This window comes from Molothrus aeneus, chromosome 17 (genome assembly GCF_037042795.1).
Source record: "Molothrus aeneus isolate 106 chromosome 17, BPBGC_Maene_1.0, whole genome shotgun sequence".
Classification (NCBI taxonomy): Eukaryota; Metazoa; Chordata; class Aves; order Passeriformes; family Icteridae; genus Molothrus; species Molothrus aeneus.
The window spans coordinates 9,776,843-9,795,401 of record NC_089662.1 but is presented as its reverse complement, the minus strand read 5'-3'; the positions used below and the strand labels follow the sequence as shown (position 1 = coordinate 9,795,401).

Sequence of the window (18,559 nt, the reverse complement as noted above, 5' to 3'; positions counted from 1 at the left end):
GCTGAGGGTGCTGCTGAGACCCAGAACTGCTCAGATGGGGCTGATGATCCTGCTCAGCCCCAGCGTCCGCCCAAAGTGCTCAGCAGCTGTAAAAATCCGCTGCAGTTTAGGATCAAGGAAGGGATGGAGGGGCTGTCAGTGCAGGCAGGCGGCTTTAAACCTCAGCCTACATGTCTTTACACAGGGACATGCATTAAAAAAATGCGAGGCATTTGAAGCCCACCATTTTAATTAAACTGATTTAACATCCGAGCTCGTGAGGGGCGCGGGGCTGGCAAGCACAAAGGAGCTGCACAATCACTTTGGCTCCATTGTTGACGGGCTTTTGCTCTCTGTTTGTACAATAACCTATTGAACTTTTCCAGACTGTAATTCAATACAGAATAGATCCTTGCAGGAGGCTTTTTTGGCAGGGAGCACTGAAGGCCTTGAATCAATTTCACTTTTCCAGCGTGGTTGTTTAATGTATTGATACCAGCTGGAAAAAAAAAAAAAAGGAAAAATAAAAAGGAATCAATGTTACTTTTATTTGTCCTGAGCTGAAGCCTTTTGGTTCTGTTCTTTGTGACACGGATAGCATGCAGCGTGTGGCTATTGTCCCACCTTCGCCAGGAAAAGCAAAGGCTGTTAATGCGAAACAAGGCGGGTTTTTTGTCCGTAATACTTCCCGCTTTTGCAAAGGCTTAAAAGGTTTTGTAGGAAGAGAAACATCCAGCAATCCACTGCTGCATGGCTTAGCTGGCTGTTCTAGAGCTGCAGAACTGCTGGGACTCTGGGTGAGTGGCCAAGGCAGTGCCCCGGGTCAGGCAGACCCCATTGCTCAGGTGCACACCTGGAGATGAGCAGGGAGCCAGGCAGGGCTCTGCCAGCTCCTCTTTGGGGACCTGTGTTAAAAACAGCCCAGGGACCCCTGCCCTGGGCCCGCCCTGTGAGGGACTGCATTGCCGGTGGGATACCCTCACCCTGTGCATCCTGAGCAGCATCACAGGGGCGTCTGTGCCGCCCTGGAGCGAGTGCCAGAGGAGAGGAAGCATCAGCACGGCCCTGACTGAGCCGGGGCTGCGCTGGCAGCACGGTGCAGCCCCTCACACCCTTGCAGGCAGCAGGATGAGGGGTGGGCAGGAGCTGGGGGATGCCCACAGTTTGGGTTACACGGCAGGAGGAGAGTGCAGGCTCCGGAGCAGGGGAGGCGCAGCGCTCCAGAAGCACTCCCAAAAGACAGGGCTGTTAATTGTTACTTAAGCAATGAAGCTGTTTCAGATTGCCTGGGGTGAAGCAGCGGCGGTGGAAGGTGTCTCACTGCCAGAGTGAGAAGTGGCGTTGTTGGGGCTCCTCTTAACTGGGAAAGTTTTCTTGGGAGTGTGAAAGAAAGCTGTGGGCTGCCCCGGGGCCGCTGGTGTGACCTGCAGGAATCTGGCAGAGAAAACAGAGAATCCTGCCCAAAGTGAGCATGCAGAGGGAAAACAAATCCCTCTTGGGTTGAGCCAATTTTCCAGACAAAACCAAGCAGGACTGGGATGGGTTAGATCTCCCTGGATTACCAGGCATCCCTGTTGAGCCGCTGTGCCTTTTCCAGCCCCAGAAGAGGAACGTTTCCCTGCCTTGCTCCCATCTCAGGCCTCCCCAGTCCACACTTCCTGAGAGGTTCTGGCCTCCATCCTGTGTGACACAGATGTCCCTGCACCAACAGAAGATGACACGTGTGAACACACATGTAGAGAGAGGGGATGAGCTTGGTGACCATTGCCAGTTTTCCTGGGAAAAGGAAAGGCTGGGTTGCACAAATCCTTAGTGATGCTAACGCACAAATCCCACTGATTTACACTCTCAGTGTGTTTTTCTGTTAGGATTTACCCCAAATGAAGAGAAGACTGATACTGCAGCAGTTAAATGTGGGAAACAGGAGGAGTGTTTTGAGCAGAGTTTCACTTGCTGATGATCTGCCCTTAAGAGTTAGTCTTGGGTTTAAAAGGCAGATGCTGGAGGGCAGCTTTGTGCCCTGCAAGTTATTGAGGTAGAGAGGGTAAAACACATCCCTAAAATAAATCTGTGTGCATGGCAAGTCTGTCTGTTCCTCCCCCTGATCAGAAATTCAAGCTGTCTGATATTACTGTAGCGAGTCCTGATGAACAGGACTGGGAAACACAGTCACTGCTTATAATGAGGTGCTGCAGTGTAAACCTAATCTTCATTTAGAGCAATTTCTGAAAGACAAAGAGAAATCCACCTGATGAGGTGCTGCTGAACCATGCAATGTACCTACAAATCAAAGCCCCACATCCCCAGACTTAGCTGGGAAGGGGAAATAAATGGCAGAGGGGCAGCTGAGCAGGTGGAGGCCGCCTTGCAGGAGCATCCCTGGGCAGGATGGGGCTGGGAGGATGAAATGTGAGGAGCATCCCAGTCCCCCCAGCTCACTGTGCCACGCACATGCCTGACCCTCAGCATCCCCTCGCTCCCCTTCCTCCCCCCTGCACTTATAAATCAGAGCAGAATTAATTCAGGCGCCGCGTTTTATTTGATAAACGTCAAAATATGTAAATACCGGGCTCTCTTCCTACAGTCGCTAAAACAAATGGAAAACACATTTATTAGCATAGAGATGAGTTTAATCAAATCAGCGGCGAGTACAAATTAGCCACAGGAAACGTAATGAGCTGGGAATTAATTAGCAGCATAATGGTAATAACTTTGCCTGCTGATTACCTTGCGGCCATGGCTCTCCCCCAGGGCTTTCCATGGGTTCTCCAACAGCTGATCTTTTCTGTAGCAGGAGCCCCTGAACTGGAACAGCATGGCCGGCAGCTCCTGTGCAACAGACTGGAGGAGGGGAGGGAGACCGGGTGAGGGAGGGAGGGGGAAGGAAAGCCATGTGAAAGATCTGCTGCCTTCACCTTCCCCAGCCCCGAGCCTGTTCCTTTGCCCCTGGCTCTCCCGGGCTGTCCTGCCAGGCTGTGGGGATGCCCTGATGGGTGATGGGCTGGGTGGGATATCTGGGTCACCTTCCCCAAGCCAGTGTTCCCTCCTGGGCCAAGCACATGGCACATTTCAGAGCAACCCGGGCTTATTCCCGTGCATCCTGCTGCAGGGGGATGGTGCCGGGTCTGACTTGTCCAAAAATAAATACCCAGGTGGTTCTGGAGAGAGGCTGGAGTTGCCTTGGGAAGGGTAGGAGCAGGCTGACCCCGGAGACTCAGCTGGCTGTTTTGAGGAGCTGATGTTGCATGAGAAAGGGACAATTGGTGCTCCAGGGGCTTTGTAAAGTGCTGGGCTTGTAAATTAACTGTTTGACACCAACAGTGATGGAGAACAGTGCGGGGCAGGGGATGCATGGAAGGAAGGGGCAGTTTCTCTTGATTTATTTGTATTCCTTCTGCAATGCCTCTCCTCCTAACACCTGAGCAGTCCAAAATAACTTGCTCAGAGCCTTTCAGTGCTGGAGCTAAAAGCACTTCATAAGCCTTAATGAATCAAGCTGTGCAACAGCCCTGCGAGGAATTATTATCCCCAGTGGTGTGGGAAGATTAAGGGAAAAATGCTCCTGTTTGGGGGCCTCCATTTAAATGCTCCAGTCCATCCTCATGCACCTTCACACAGCATCCTTCCAGGCAAGTGACTGAGTCAAAACTTAAGAAGTTTAAAAAAATAAAGTTAAAAAAACCCAACAAAACAGGTCACGCACTGAGGGACTTTAACGGGAATCTGTGGGGAATTAACTGAGCATCTAAGCCCAAAATGTAATGCAAGGTGATTTCTGGAGGTTGTATGGATGGCGGAAAGTGGGAATCCTGCTTCCAGGTCACTGGTACCTGCAGAATCTCTGTCTTGTCCTTAAGCAGAAAGAAGCTTCATATTCAGATCTGACCTTTGCAGCTGAGAGACCCAAGTAAAATCCATAATTGACCTCTGGGTGCAAAAATAAGCAAGTAGGCTTACTAATCCCTGCTTGTACACCCAAGATAAATTTTCCAAAATCCCCTGTATTGCTTTTCCCAGACTTTTCTGGGAATAGGTATTCACCATTGCCTTTAATTGCAATATTAGGTCATTGCTTTTACCAACAGCTCCCTAACAAATTTGATCAAACCTGCCCATGCCAACAGTGCTGATGGCAATGTCTCACCTCAGCAAGCTGACTGGGAGAAGAATTTAACAGTTGTCCTTGGAAAATCTCACAGGTCCCTCCAAAACCAAGTCAGAGGAGAGCAAATAAGTCCTGCTGCACTCTGGATCAGACCTGCTTTCATGCAGGAACTGAAATAGGTGTCCCAAGATAGGGCAATAAGCTGAAATTCAGTCTCCATGAGACATTTGGTGATGTGTGAACTTTTGTGGGACCGGTTGCTTCTTCTGGAGAAGCAGAGAGAGAACTTCAACAGAGGGATTCTTTTTAGGGCCTGATCTGCAGAGGTGCATGGAGAAGGGATGTTTGCACAGATACTTCCAGCATTTTTTCAGAACTCCTCCTTTCATTAGCCAGTGCTGACTGCCCTGTCAGAGGCTGGGCTCAGCCCTCCTGCTGCTTGTTGGGTTTGTACCCAAAGCTGAGGGGCCTCCAAGGCTGATGGGCACTGTGCAAGAGCTGCCACCCACTCTCAAAGGCCATCTCTGGGATGCTCCTCTCTGGAGATCCCACCCTGCAGAGTCAGGGCAACATGGGCCTGACCTCAGATGAAAGTTGTATGACTTCAGTTAAAGATGCTTCATTTTTTACTCCTTTTGTTGCCTCTGATCTTTCTTTTTTTCCAAGGGAGCTTGTGTAAGTTGACACAATAGATTAAACCACGAGTCGCAGTTGAAGAATCCTGTGTTTTATTATCAGGGATAAATAATATCTCCCCCAGAGGAAAATGGGAGAACACAAGGTCACCCAGCATGCCCAGAGAGGAGCCTGAATAGAATCTGTAAGTTGCTCCAGCCTCCTGTGCAGCCTGAGCTTCGTTCTGAAGGCAGAGGGGTTTATTCTTCAAAGCACCACTTCCCTTTGCTACCTGCAGACAAATAGGTTGCTCTAAGATGCGTTCCACGAGCTGATTTTTGATTCATGAAAGCTTGAACCAACACTGATCATAAGAGAATTGACAGTGATCATAAAATATGAAAGGTTTTTAAGAAGGACTCTACATCATACTGAGGTCTGCAGCAGGATTTCTGCTTCAGAGCCAGAGGGACCAAATGCATCCTTGGTTTATTGATGAAAATGTGGAAGTGAAAGCAGTGAAAGTAGAATTTTGCCCCTGTATATTCAAGGCTACCTAATGCCACAGAAGCTTTTAGGAAATCTACCACTTTAAGCATAAACACAAAACAATTTTGTTCTCATGCAATTTTCTTGCCAATGCTTTTTCTTAAAAATCTGTATGGCTGTCATATAAAATATGCCTGGGTTTGTTCTAATTTAGATTACGCATGTTTGTCCTCAGTGAGTGATTGATTAAGTGCTCTGATCTTGACTGCTATGTTAGCAGCAGGTTATCTGTGCAAGAGGATTGGGAAGCTCATTGGATAAATGGTAGAGATGAAATCTTAGCTGTTACAGATCTGGGTTTCTTGTTCGCAGCCAAGGCAAATGCTGTCTTCTGTGCAATAACAAACATGCTTTGTAATGTGTTCCAGGACAGAGCTGAGCCTGACTTTGTTTCCTCGTGGAAGGGCTTTAAGCTGTCACAATACCGTGGCACCAAACTCTTGGTGTCACAGCTCTCACTGCAAGGAGGGTATCTCTGAGTTCACTGGATCAGTTGTGATTTACGCTGATGTAACTCAAAACAAAATGTGTCTCACTGACATCTGCGGAGCTGCTCAGATAAAACCAACACATGAGCAGAATCAGGGAAAAAAAAAGAAGATCTCTCTGTGCAACTGAGCTCATTCAAATCAGCAAGCATGGCTTAGCAGGGCTGACCAAAATGGAAAACCTCCTTCAGGGGTTACTTACCCTGTCAATCTCACTTCACCATCACTGACCCCGAGCTGGGAGCAAATACAATCCTACCCACAGGAGCTGGGAGATATTTTCTTGCTTTTTTTGCATAATCTTAGGTTCTGTACTTCTTACAGGAAATTATGTCAATTTATGTTTTATCATCTTTTAATTTGTTTGTGTTTATGAGCTAGAATGAACACAACTAAAAGTACCTGAAAACACCAACTTGAAAAAATAAATCAGTTTTATTTTTCTTTAGTGCATCTTCATTCCTACACTGGTCTATTGCATTGTCTTTGAAACACTATAGGACTAAGGTGTGGTAACAAAACAGGCAATTATGAAAAGAAAGGAGGATTTTTTTTCTCTCCATTTCTTTTTCTGAATCATTTCTCTGACCTTCTTGGAGGTGTAGAGAAAGCTTCCAAGACCATCAGAATAAATAGGTTGTTTACTTGTTGTGATGCTTCCAGCCTTGGGGAAAAAAAAAAAAAAGAAGATAAAGAATACAGAAAAGAAAATCCTTATACCCACTGTCTTCCAAAAGGAAACAGATGAGCTGTGAACTCTAGAGAAAATATTCCAAAATCTGAGCATGATGCTGTCACAGTAAAGCAGAATAAACCAGAAGAAAGCCAAACAAAAAGGTGGTGATCCCAGAGGGACTCAGCACCCTCCTTCTCATCATGGACTTTGGGGTAAAAACAGGGGCAGGTTGCAGAAATACCAAAACAAGGGGATCCATCTTTGGAAAAAACCCTTCTGTCCCAGCCTAATTTGCTATGATTAGGGTATCATGTTTGCTGTTGTCTGAGTGATTCGCTCCCAGCCCTGCACAGGCAGGGGCAGCAGCTCAGGTGGCTCCTGGGCGAGCCCTTTCCGAGGAAAACCATGGCCTGCAGCCACGGAGGGAAGTGCTAAGCTGTGTTAATGATGCTGTGTTATCATCAGGCTCTAATGCTGCCTGGGATGGATGTCACTGCTGTGTATGTTCCTGCAGATCAGTTGGTAATTACACTTGGATCCAAAGTAATTACGCTGAGACTTGCACTCCGGTTTAGAGACAGAAATAACCATGCACTCGCCTGGTCCCACACGTAGCACTTGTGATGTAATTTAATAGCCAGCTACTAACACGAGAGTAAAGAGGCATTTCTCTTATATTTATGCCCTTTTAAATTAAACATTGGTGTTTTTCCCTGTGAAAGGAGCACTGGGCCACTGGTCTCCTTTTCCCACTCAAGCGCCCTCCTCTTTTCCTGACAAAATGAAATAGACTGAAGGAAAATAAATATTTATGAGCTCCTCCTGTGGTGTGATTGTTTTGATGCAGGTCTTGCTTTGGCTTTACTCTCTGCTCTATTTAAAATTTCGCCAGGGAAAAGCCACCCCTCTGAAGGCTGGAGGAAGATGAGGCATTTGGATGAGTTCTGTGGTCTCTGGGTGACGAGTGGAAGGACCAACCTCCCTTTTGGAGGTTTTCCAGGTCACATCTGCCAGTGTGTTTCCTCTTTAACCTCCCAACATTAAGCACCTGGGCAGCTGTAGCACTGCATTAAGCACCTTTTTTCGATGAGGAGCTCAGAGGAGAGGGAGGCAGGCGGGTGCCTGGAGCCCACCTGCAGAGAGAACCTTCCCTGCCTGCACTTCTGCTTCCCAACCATCCATCAGCAAAGCACACTGCCTTTTCCTCATGTAGAATCCTCTTGTGCATTTCCAAATAAGCCAAGGCTCTGCAAATATTCTCCTCCCTTCAGGGTGAGGAGCTTACTTTGCTTGGGAAGAGAAAGAGTTTACTGTGATCTCTTTCTTTTGGCAATGTCTGGGTAATCATTGCTCATAATAATGCCATCCCAGATGTTGAAACATCTCCTGTATTAATTTTACCCAGAAGATAATTTCCCTTAGAAACCATGTGCAAATCCCCTGTTCTAATTTAAGAATTAATTCAGTACACTAAATCTTAGCACTTCATCCTAGAAATGTTTTGCAGTGTCTGTTAACCCTTTGCAACAACAGCAACCAGCCCAAATGTGGGATGTAGAGATGTAACTAAGCCTGTCTCTCATACCAAGCTCTTTTTGAGGCCAGGAGCCAATATTTTAAAGCATAGACCTCCAGAGCCTACCTGCTTGAATGACTTCCTTCTCCCCAGAGAATAAAAACCATAAATTAATTTGCTGTTGCCAGTGGGGGTGGGCAAATACACCAGTGCTCCCAGACACCCCACTGCAGTGGTGCCTGGGACTGTGATCCCACCCACCATCAGGTGAATGGGAATGAAAATAGGATGATTTCACATTCAACAAGACATGGAGGGAAAAAAGGAGCTGAATGGTTTAACTGAACCTGTGTAAGAAATGTCTGGGGGAGCTGGGAACACACCCCACTCCTTCAGAGCCCTGGGTGTGGGTCAGTGGCTCCTGGAGCCAGTGGTACCTGACCATCTCCCCCGTCCTGGGAGGGCTCAGTCTCTCAAAAGCTCACACCAGCACTGCTATACAAAAGTACTGCTGGTGTGAACGACTTCATGCCTTTGCTGGGCTTTCTTCACTTAATTTACAATGGAAACTGTGTCAGACTCCAGACTGGGCATTTTCCTGCCCTTCCTCGTTGTGACAATCTTAAAGCATCACGGCCTTTATACTGAAAGTCTTTGATTGCCATTGAAAGCAGAAAAGAAAACAAAGAGGCCAAATCTCTGAATTTCCCCCAACTTTGTGAGATCAGAGTGCAGTCCAGCACACCTTTTGTGGAGCAGGATGCTCTAAAAAAAGATCTCCTGATTCCTAGCAGAACAAAATGACTTTATTCCATCCCAGTGATTATACCCAGCTAACTGCTTCATGCAACCTGAGGTCACATTTGGGATTCCACTGGTTTGACTGGGGGTGGTTGTGTGTGCACTTTGCAGAGCAGAGGGCCAGCCAAGGACCTGCTCCAAAGAGGATTTATTTGGAATCAGCTTTTTAAATTATCATAAGGTGATAATAGGTGATTAAGGCTGGGATATTTCAGCACCTCCACCACCACCTCCTAAACTCCCAGATGCTGAACTGAGACTGGGCAGCAACTTGGCCTCAGAGGAGAGGAATGATGCAATCCCCAAAAAAGAATCCTTTCTCTTGCATTTCAATAAAATAGACTGGGAAAATTTTGCTGTGTCCTACTGGTCCTTAATCAAAGGAGGCTGCATTTGTGCCACCCTGAATTTCAGCACACTGACAACTGCAGGATGGATCTGCTGGCCCAGCAGCCCAAACTCATGCATTGGTTATTATTCCTCCTGATGAATTCACTTGGGGATCTGCTCCTTGAATGCAAAGCTCTCAGGTCAGGACAAATGGAAAATGCATTACATGGAGCGTGACATGCTGTGAGTCCCAGAAATGTGTTCAGATATGTCCATAGGCAGTGGGATAAAGCTGTTCCCTTATCTCACAGCTGCTGTTGGAATTTCCTTCTAGAAACCTGGTTTTGCATCAGCAATGGCTATTTTCAGTGAAATATTGGAGTTTCTTGTATTCGTTACATATTGAAATGAAACAAGCTAAAATCATAGCTTTGTTGTAATTTTGATTAGTGGGGGACATGATAAAAAAGACCCAGTATCAAGTCTGAAGTATTTAGAAAGCCTTTCTATTAAAAAAAAAAACCCACCAAAACAAACAGAACTTGAAGTGTTGTCCTTCCTTGAAGTGATGGGACAGCTAGCTGCAGTTTTCCAACAAAAAAATTTTCTGCAGCATCTCAGGATCTTGATCACAAAAAGGAAGAGTTTGTGGTGTCTGAGGCCCTGATCTTGCCATGAAACATGCACTGGCTGGTTCTGTGGGAGCTTTCTTCTTTCTTCTGCAAGGGAGAGACAGAGTTTAGTGTTATTTAGTGAAATGTCACAAGACAAGACACAGCTATTCTCACCCAACCCACTGATCTTTCTAGAAGACTTTACATATAATTTGTTTTGCTGTTTTCATTTGCTTTGCTGCTCTCCTGAGCTACAGGATACTACAGTCTCATTCAAGGTGTTTCATACTCATCTTTGAAGGAGCAGAACTCTGTTTGCAGACACATTTTGCAGCTCAGATCAACATGCACAAGTTGTGGTCCCACCAAGAGTTTCCCAAACGTGTAGGATGTGGGAAGCTGATGTGTGGATGAGTTTAAATAATCAAGGTTTAAGTGGGCAGACGCTGGAGGTGGGGACAGAGGTCCTGTGCAGCTTGTTGGCAGCAGGAAGGGAGGAAATAGCTCAGCAATAAATGATGCCCACTGTCAGGACTGATCATCCCTCTCTGTGAACATCCACAGCACCCCCAGCTCCCAGGACCCAGCTCCCAAGCTCAGGGTTTGAGCTGAGGACAGTGAGCCTTGGTACACAGGAACATTTTCTTTTCCCTCCCTTCATTTCCCCTCCCATGGGGAAAAAACTTGGGTTTAAAGTCTGCTCCTGTTTGATAATTTCCCTTAACTACCAGCTAAATAATACATGATCCCCAGTGCTGACTGATGACTCCCTCTCCTGACCCTGTTTTATTTTTATTGCTTGGCTCGGGCCAGTTCCTTCAAGTCCTGAATCATCAGAACAGAGACCTTGAGGTATTCCAGGCAAATCAATCCCTGGCCCATTGACATATTGCTTTAGCTAACCAACCATACAACTTCGCTTTTCCCTGATAATTTCTCAATTAATTGCTTTTCAGCTCTCATTCGTTACAAGGTCAGGCTGTGACTGGACTTGTACATTCCCATCTCTGATAAACTCTCCTGGTCCCCTAATCAGCCACGACTGGGATTTTAGTTCCATTAACTTATTCATCATCCAGACATTTTCATCTTGGGGAGCTTGACTTTTGATTGTATCAGGAGTATCTTCAATTATTTAAGAGGACTTAAAATTGCCTTCTTACCTAAAGGGAAAATGCATTTGGAGCCCTGAAAATTGATCATATTGGACCAGTGTCTTTTGGATGTTCATATGTGCAAGCCCATGTTAAAAGAAAAGCTCCTGCATGGCCAGAGCAGAAGAATTTGCTGCTGGTAAACATGTGTGTGCGTGAGGCTGACTCTATTAAGATGTCAGCTATAGGGGAATGACAGTGTGCTGATGACTGGTGGCTTACTAATGCTAAATCACGCCTGAGATTCTGTTCCATGATGTCAAACATTGATTCAGTTTCCGTGGGAAGTTATGCAAATGCCAGAGCCCTTCAATGAGGTCTGAGACTGAAATTGCGAGCAAAAAAAAAAAAACCCTAATAATAAAAGAAACTTTCCCTCTCCTGGCAAGAAATCTTTTTAGAAAATTTTGAAGGGAGCTGCTCCAGGAAGGGGGTGAATTTTGAACATGTCCCAAAAGGCAGAAGAGCTTGTAGGACCCTCCCTGTGGGAGCTGGGAGCCAAATCCTTCTATTCTGCTGCAACCTTCTGTCTGGGGCTGTGCTTCATCTTGCAGCAGCTGGCCCAGTCCAAGGCAGCAGCCCACTAGTGCTGCTTTCCACATATGTATTCTTTTAACAGAAGCAGCAGGCCATGTTACACCACCCCAGCTCTTCTCCACGCCCCTCTTCCCACAGTTTACATCCAGGCAAAGCTCCTAAGAGTCTGCAAGCTTCTCCCAAGAGCAAAACTGGTGGCAAACCCAGACAAACTGGCATCAGCTGGGAAATGGTGGATTTCTGAGCACAGTGATGGGACCAAGGAGTCTGGAATCCCACCTTTCCCTTTGTCCCAGGCTCCGGGACATTTTCTTTGACTGAAACCCACCCCCCCAGGAGGGTAGTGGGGAACAGTTTCAGATTATCTGAGTGCTTCGGGCTCTGAAGAATATCCACAGAGAGAGGTCAAACTGTATTGACAGGTTCTTTAGGAAGAAAATCTAGTTTAATATTGGCAAGACAAGACTGCTGCATATTTAACAGGAGACTCTTCTTCCAGGAAGAGTGCTCTGGTTTCAGTTCCCTTTCTGCTGAACATGGGTGGTAGCTTTTATCACCCATGATTTCATTGCAGGCCACAGAATGATGGATTTTTCTGGCAGAACCCTATGCTCACACTTTTGAGTGCAAATTTTCATAATTCACTTAAAAAGAAAAGCCCACATTATCACTGAGAAGGGCTTAAAAAAAGACTAAGAGCACAGAAATTGAAAACAAAACCCTGCACCAAAAGGCAGTGCCTTGTGATGAAGGAAAGTGCAACTGCAACAACAGCATGAACTGTGGGGTGTTGCTTTGCTTGTTTTTCCCCCCAAAATGCAATAACTCACCCATCCCACTGGAAAAATGTGCCCTTTCTTGATGCATCAGCAAGGAGGGCCTTTCCATGGTCTGTGTCTCTTCCTGTCAATGATGTACCAGAAGGCACCAACACTTGGAGGACGTGAAGAAACGTACAGTTCTTTCCCCGCCTGTTGCTAGGATTCACAGCTCTACCCCACCACTTTCTGGGGCTTCAGCTCCTATTTTGGCTGTAGGAAAAAAGAAAGAAACCTTGTTGCTTCCAGGCTTTCTGCATAAGGCTTGAGCAGCTCCAATGCCAACCCGTATAATATTGCTACAGTCAGACATAAAATCTTAATGCACAATAGTGCCTTGAATCTTACATTCTTCTGAAAAAGGTGAGTCCCCAGTAGTAAATGAAATATTAAACATTATTAAATATGAAACAGCTAAACCTGGATTCCATTAAAATGAATCTTTCATGGTTTTCCTGGTTTCTTTTTCCCATTCCCTTTTTTTTATTCCCCAGGGAGCGCAGTGATCTCGTGAGCTTTTATGTGTCCTTTTAAAGACAGAAAAATCACAGGTAATTTAAGTCTATTCTATTCAGATTTATTTTAGCTGGAAAACAAATCAAGGCAGTGAAACTCTTGCTTGGTAGCATCTCTCTGACTGAACTATTCAGCAGTCGATATCAAAGGCTCACCTAAAGACATTCTTGTAATGCCTGCTGACATGTGCCACCTATTTAGAAATCTTGTACCCTGTTACACACTCTTCTTTCATTTAGAATGGCTTTAATCTTCCACCATACACTAAAAAAAAAAAAAAAAAAACAAAAAACCCCCTGCTTATTACATAGGATGCATTTTGAGCTGATTTTGCTGCTCCTGCAGGTTTTCTGGGAGTTAAACTGTGTCTGAGGTGAGTGCCCACATGGGAGCTGGCAGCTGGGCATCAAAGGGACAGGCTGAGAGAAAAAACTTGGGGTTTTACAGAGCCTCCCTTAGACTGGCTGATGAAACACACTTGACTGAGGGTTTGACTGCACTGATAGCACAGGGCAGTCAACAGGATAAGCCAGGACTAAATATTCTCACTGTATCTCATTACCGTAGTATTTGCACTCCAAAATGAATAAATATATGGCAATCTGTGAACCTCCGGTGCTGGAACAAAGCAAAGGTGTGTCCTTCTCATGACATGTATTTATATCCTTGCCTTCAGATCTTAAGCTCTTTCTGTGATTATTAACTTCTGTATTTAGACAGGACTGGTAGAAATTTTTAGAAGAAAATGGGAAAAAGAGCTCTTGGCCTTGCTGAGAGGTTCCCAGAGCTTGGATCTGTACAAGAGCATTCCCTGGCTCTGGCCAGGAGACTGCTGAATCAGGCTGGGTCTAGTGGGAGGTTACATCTCCAGCACACACCTTAATTCTTGACTTGCTGCTGCAAAACATGCATGAATTAATCTACAGACACATTTCTGGACTGGAAGGCAATAAGAACCAAGAAAGACAAGTTAAAATGGCAAAGAAGGTAGAAATCCATTAATTATTCATGACTTCTGTTCCATTTTGTGCAAAAAGCCTTTCTGCCTTGCTTTCCATTTTGCTTTGCTTGGGTCACATCTGAGGCTCAGCAAAGAAGATTTAAATGGGCTCCCCACCTCAGGAGCTCATGCTGATGGTTCCCTCACTTCCAGCTGGGTTTTGCATCTCTTCCTCCAGGAATTCAACGAAGTGGGAAAATCCACACTCTGCCCTGGTTCAGAGTGTGCCATTTTCCAGATTTCCTAAAAAATAAATGAAAGAGTATGAGGTTATTTTCTGTATTTGAACACTGATATTTGCTTTTTGCTGTGGTTCTACTTCAGCTGAGATGGCAAGAGCATCCCACCAGCATGGCCTTCTGGCAGCCTGACCAGAAGCATACGCTCTTGGTCTGGTTTTGTGAGGCTTTTTATGCCTTTTTCTGGCCTGGCACCCTTGCAATGGAATCCCAACCACATTATTTATTTATTTTAATGAACTGCCTTTGGCCAGCTCAGGTTTTCACCACAAAGATTCCAGACTGCCTCAGAGCACCAGGAAACATGCTGCACACTGCTATGAAGCTGAGACATGAACATGTCAAATAAGTGATCCACATGAGAGTAGATAGACATGACATTTAGTGATCATCTTTCTTGGACAAAATGGGGCATTGCTGTCACTTTAAGTAAATCTCAGTCAAATTTCTGGCATTTTCCCATAGGGGAAGCAGGAGGCATAATAGTAAATTTCTCTTTAAAAAATATAAAAGATCAACCTTGGGAAAAAAATATGGTTGCTACAATTTAAAGTGTAATACCTCATCCTAGCTCGGTCAGCCATTTCCTGGCTGCTGATATCAATATGTCACTCCTAATGTTTACTGATGTTCACTTTATAAATGACTTTTCCTCACTGTCAGAGTATCTGTCACTGGCTTCTCTTCCCCCTCTTTGCCTCTCATACCCTTTAATAAAGATTAATATCTTTGAGGTTAAGTTAAAAGATCACATACCACGTAAATCACACCATAGGTCTGATATTTAAAAAAAGATGAACATGTAATTGCTGAGATTATGTGAGCAAATGGGGTAATTCCTGGCCTAAATGAACAGAGTTGGCTTTTGTGGGATCAGTTAATCTAAGTGCACATTCAAATAAAGTGTATTTTGTCCAGGCATTTGAGCTTCTGAAGGTTTCCCCATTGAAGAACTGCAGATGTTTGAAGCAAAAATTGGTGAGTTTAACTTCTACAGCTTCTCTGAAGTTTCAATATGTTTAAAAGACATGCAGAATGGGGATTCTATAAAAATGTGCCACACTGGCTTTCCATATTTATAGTCCACCAGTGACTTCTATATTAAACGGTTTCAGTCTATGAGTCCAAACAAGATTTTTCAACCTGTCACTCCTGCAGCTCAGCCTGGTACATAAAATGCTAAACATGTTCTGGCTGCTTTGTACATCTTCCTTGACAAACACCTGGAGTAATGACTCCAGAATGAATATTTAGTTGGCAATTTTATGGATGAAGCACAAACCAGTCATTTTGGCTTTGCAATGCTGAGAGGAGTGAAAGTGCACTTGGCTTTTAAACTGCAAGGTGCAGCTTGGAAGACACCTGGAAGCAGATGATGGACCCTTCATATAAACTATGATCCAAGTAAGGTTTGCCTGGCCAAGAACTGTAGGATCAGACCAACACAGGGTCGTATCTAGGTACCAAAACCTATAAGATCAGATTAAAACAGCTTCTGTAGAGGTCAAACTTAGGCTTATTTTTCTGACCACTGTGTTTGTTGTGCATCTAGGACAGTCCTGTGGTTAAGGGTGGAAGGGGCAGATTCCTGGTCCAGTTTGGACACTTTCCTGCACACTTCCCAGCCAGGTTCCATGGGTCAGATCAACACTTCAAAAGGGATTTCAGCCCTTCTCCCTTATCTGTTTGAAGACCTACTGGATCTATTGATTTTCCCTTTCTGGCACTCCAGCTTTGGTGTTAGAGCTCTCTGCTACCCACAGCAGTAATTCTGTGTATCCTCAGATTTGCAGCAGTTCTGGTGTGGCTGAGCCACTCAGTTTGTGGTTGGTACACCTGAACCATTGGGAACTTGCACACAAAGGCTCTTCTGCTCTCTTCCAGGCACTAGAATTTCTCTGAAAGTGGAGACAGAGCACAGATCCAGGTCTTGTTCTACCTGGGAGGCCCCAGACCCACATCTTTGTGTGGGGCAGCATCTCCTTCTCTGGGCTGTGGGTGTTGTGCATTTTGCATGGTTCTGTGTGCTGGTGACCTGGCTCCTCTCCATCCTGCCTCTCCAAGAAGCACCCCTGGAAATGGAGAAATCTCTAAGGACACGCTGGAGCAGGAATGGAGCATGAAAAGAGTTGTGGCTTTGACAAAGACACTTCTTTAGGAGTGGAGCATTTTGGCTCTGTTTTGTGCTTAATCCAGAAACAGTTTGACATAAATTGTTGGATTTAACCCCTAAAATCTGAGTAAAACCCTCCTCCAGGTGTCAAAGGCGACATCCCTGTCAGTGCCCAAACCACAGCCTCCTCTTTGAGAGGGTAAATTTTGCTGTGTTGTGAACTCCAACCCAGGGAAAACTGCAGCTCCTGAATCTGCAGGGAGGGGACAGTTTGAGGGGCAGATCTCATGCAAAGGGCACTGATGGTGTTCTTTAGTTTCACACAAAACCTTCCAGCTATTGGCAAGCTACAAAAAAAAAGAGTTGGTACCAAAAGCCAGTTCCTGAAGGGAGAATTGTGTGTGTTATTCCTTTCCAGTGCACCAACAAAACTATTTTGCTCAGAAGATGACTCTGAAACTGCCTTTTGTTGTATTTTGTATGAAGTAGGATTTTCTATCTGCAATAACCACTGGGTGATTTTATTTCTAGGAACTGGATTATTTCACAATAAAGGTAAAGAGTCTCCAATCATTTTAGCCTGTGAATAAAAAACACCTCTAAACATTCCAAGAATATTATAATATATCCTAAAACCAACTTAGTTTTCACTCATGATTGATATGTGCACTATTTTGCTGCACAACACTGTTTTTCTTACACAGAATTGTTTCTTTCAACTATAGCTAACTTGATTCTCTGTGTAGCAGGATCTGAGGCCAGTAAACCATGAAGAAATTTTACACTGCAGACTGCAGCAAGCAGAGGTCTCTCTAGTGAAGGCATTATTTTACAAAATGATGGATGTGCATATTTATTTGCTCTGTGACTTCCATGTCAGGTTTGTCATATTTCCTCAAATTACTAGTTAAACCAAGGTTTTGAGTTTTGTTTTGTTTTTGTTTCCGCTGAAGCCTGCAGGCTCAATATACCTTATAAAAATCAAGTTGTAATTCATCTGCTCCATAGATCATGTGTAACAATAATCACTCTGGAGTCTGTGCCGGATTCGGATGTCTGGCTTTGTTGGAAGAGATGTATGAAGTGAACAAAAAGCTTCCTGATTTTCATACTCTGCAATAAACCTGAAATATGGAGAGAAGTGAAACATGTATTTAAATTAAACCGAGGAATCATGACAAAGAAGGAGCACAGAGAAATGCACGCACACCCAGAAACATATTTTGCAGTGACACAGGATTATTTCCCTTAGCAGATGGGCCTCTTCAAGTTCTGCACACCCCATGTCGCAGACATGCAGCAGTCAAAGCAGTGAAACAATTTGCACGTGGGACTTGGACTCACCAGAACAGCAAATTGTTAACTTGCATTTTGCAGGGAGAAAAACCTTTGCCCACAGAAAAAGTGGGGATCCCCAAAAGGGTTCACATTCACAAGCACTGCCTGCAATATTAAAGTGCTACTTCACACTTAATTCACTGTTTGGTGTTACTGCTTGTTTCACATACATTTTGGAGAGGCCACAAGAGAACCTCAGAATCTTTTCCTAGGTGTTTGCAAAAATAACAATAATAAAAGACTAAAATTATTAGCTGACCTATCTAACCACGTACAAATGTAAAACTCACAGAATATTATTGTAGCTTTAATCCCCTCCACTCCCACATACACCTCTGGGAAAAACAGGGAACAATCTTAATACACTGAAATATTTTTTATTGCCCAGGGTGGGCATTTCCTCCCACAGCCTAACTGCCTTTTGCAAGGCATTTCCCTCCTTGTTTTGTTTGTCACAACATGGAAAGGATACGTGATTCATGTTGCAGGGGACGCGCGTCCCTTGTCAGCACATGGGTTAATCAGCAGCCAGGCTCTGTCACCACCAGGGCCCCAAGGAAACCAAGCACTTGGAAAAGATTTCTGGTCCATTGGCTGTAGGAGCTCAGAGCTGCAGAGAGGCCCTGGCATGAGGAAGAGATTGCAGTTTTAAGATTAATTAATTCTCTGCTATGAACTTTGTCGGAGAGCTGTGGCTGTGCTCTGGTGGTGGAAGGGGGGTTCCTCCTCTGCTCCCCAGATGATGCCATGCCTGAGACTGGATGGATAAAACACATCCTGGGAGGCACTTCCAAAAGCCCAAGGTCTGTTTAGTCTGTAGCCTGAGTTACAGGGCAAATCTGATTCTGCCTCCAGCTCCCCAAAGTCTCTCTTGTAATTTTTTTTTTGTTGGTTTTTTTTATTAAAAAAAAAAAAAAAAAAACAACCTTAAATTGCAGTGGCACTGTCATTAAGAGATCCAACAGAAGCCTGGAAGAAGAGATTAGCACATACCAGAGTGACAGGGCTGCTGGGACAGGGAAAAAATAGACAACATCAGTGCAATGTACCATTAAAAGTATGGAGTGACAGATGACAGTTGGTCTGTGATGGGGTGATTCAGCTAAATGGTAAACAGAAGGGCGAATTCTGATCTCGCTTATGCCAACATAAACCTTGGGCTGCAGAGGAG

At 44.9% G+C, this 18,559-nt stretch overlaps 1 long non-coding RNA gene across 2 annotated transcripts; it reads right to left on the bottom strand.

The window, feature by feature from the left end:
- Positions 1-324: 324 nt before the first annotated feature.
- Positions 325-17,981, bottom strand: LOC136563951 (uncharacterized). 2 transcript variants are annotated; one of them, XR_010784666.1, is made up of 7 exons: positions 17,022-17,981; positions 13,816-13,941; positions 12,195-12,395; positions 9,587-9,778; positions 2,707-2,820; positions 1,542-1,678; positions 325-478 (listed from the first exon to the last, which is right to left on the bottom strand). It is a non-coding gene; the product is annotated as an uncharacterized lncRNA (long non-coding RNA). The 2 variants fall into 2 exon arrangements; XR_010784667.1 differs by lacking the exons at positions 325-478; positions 1,542-1,678 and having other exon boundaries at positions 2,588-2,820.
- Between the last annotated feature and the right edge of the window lie 578 nt (positions 17,982-18,559).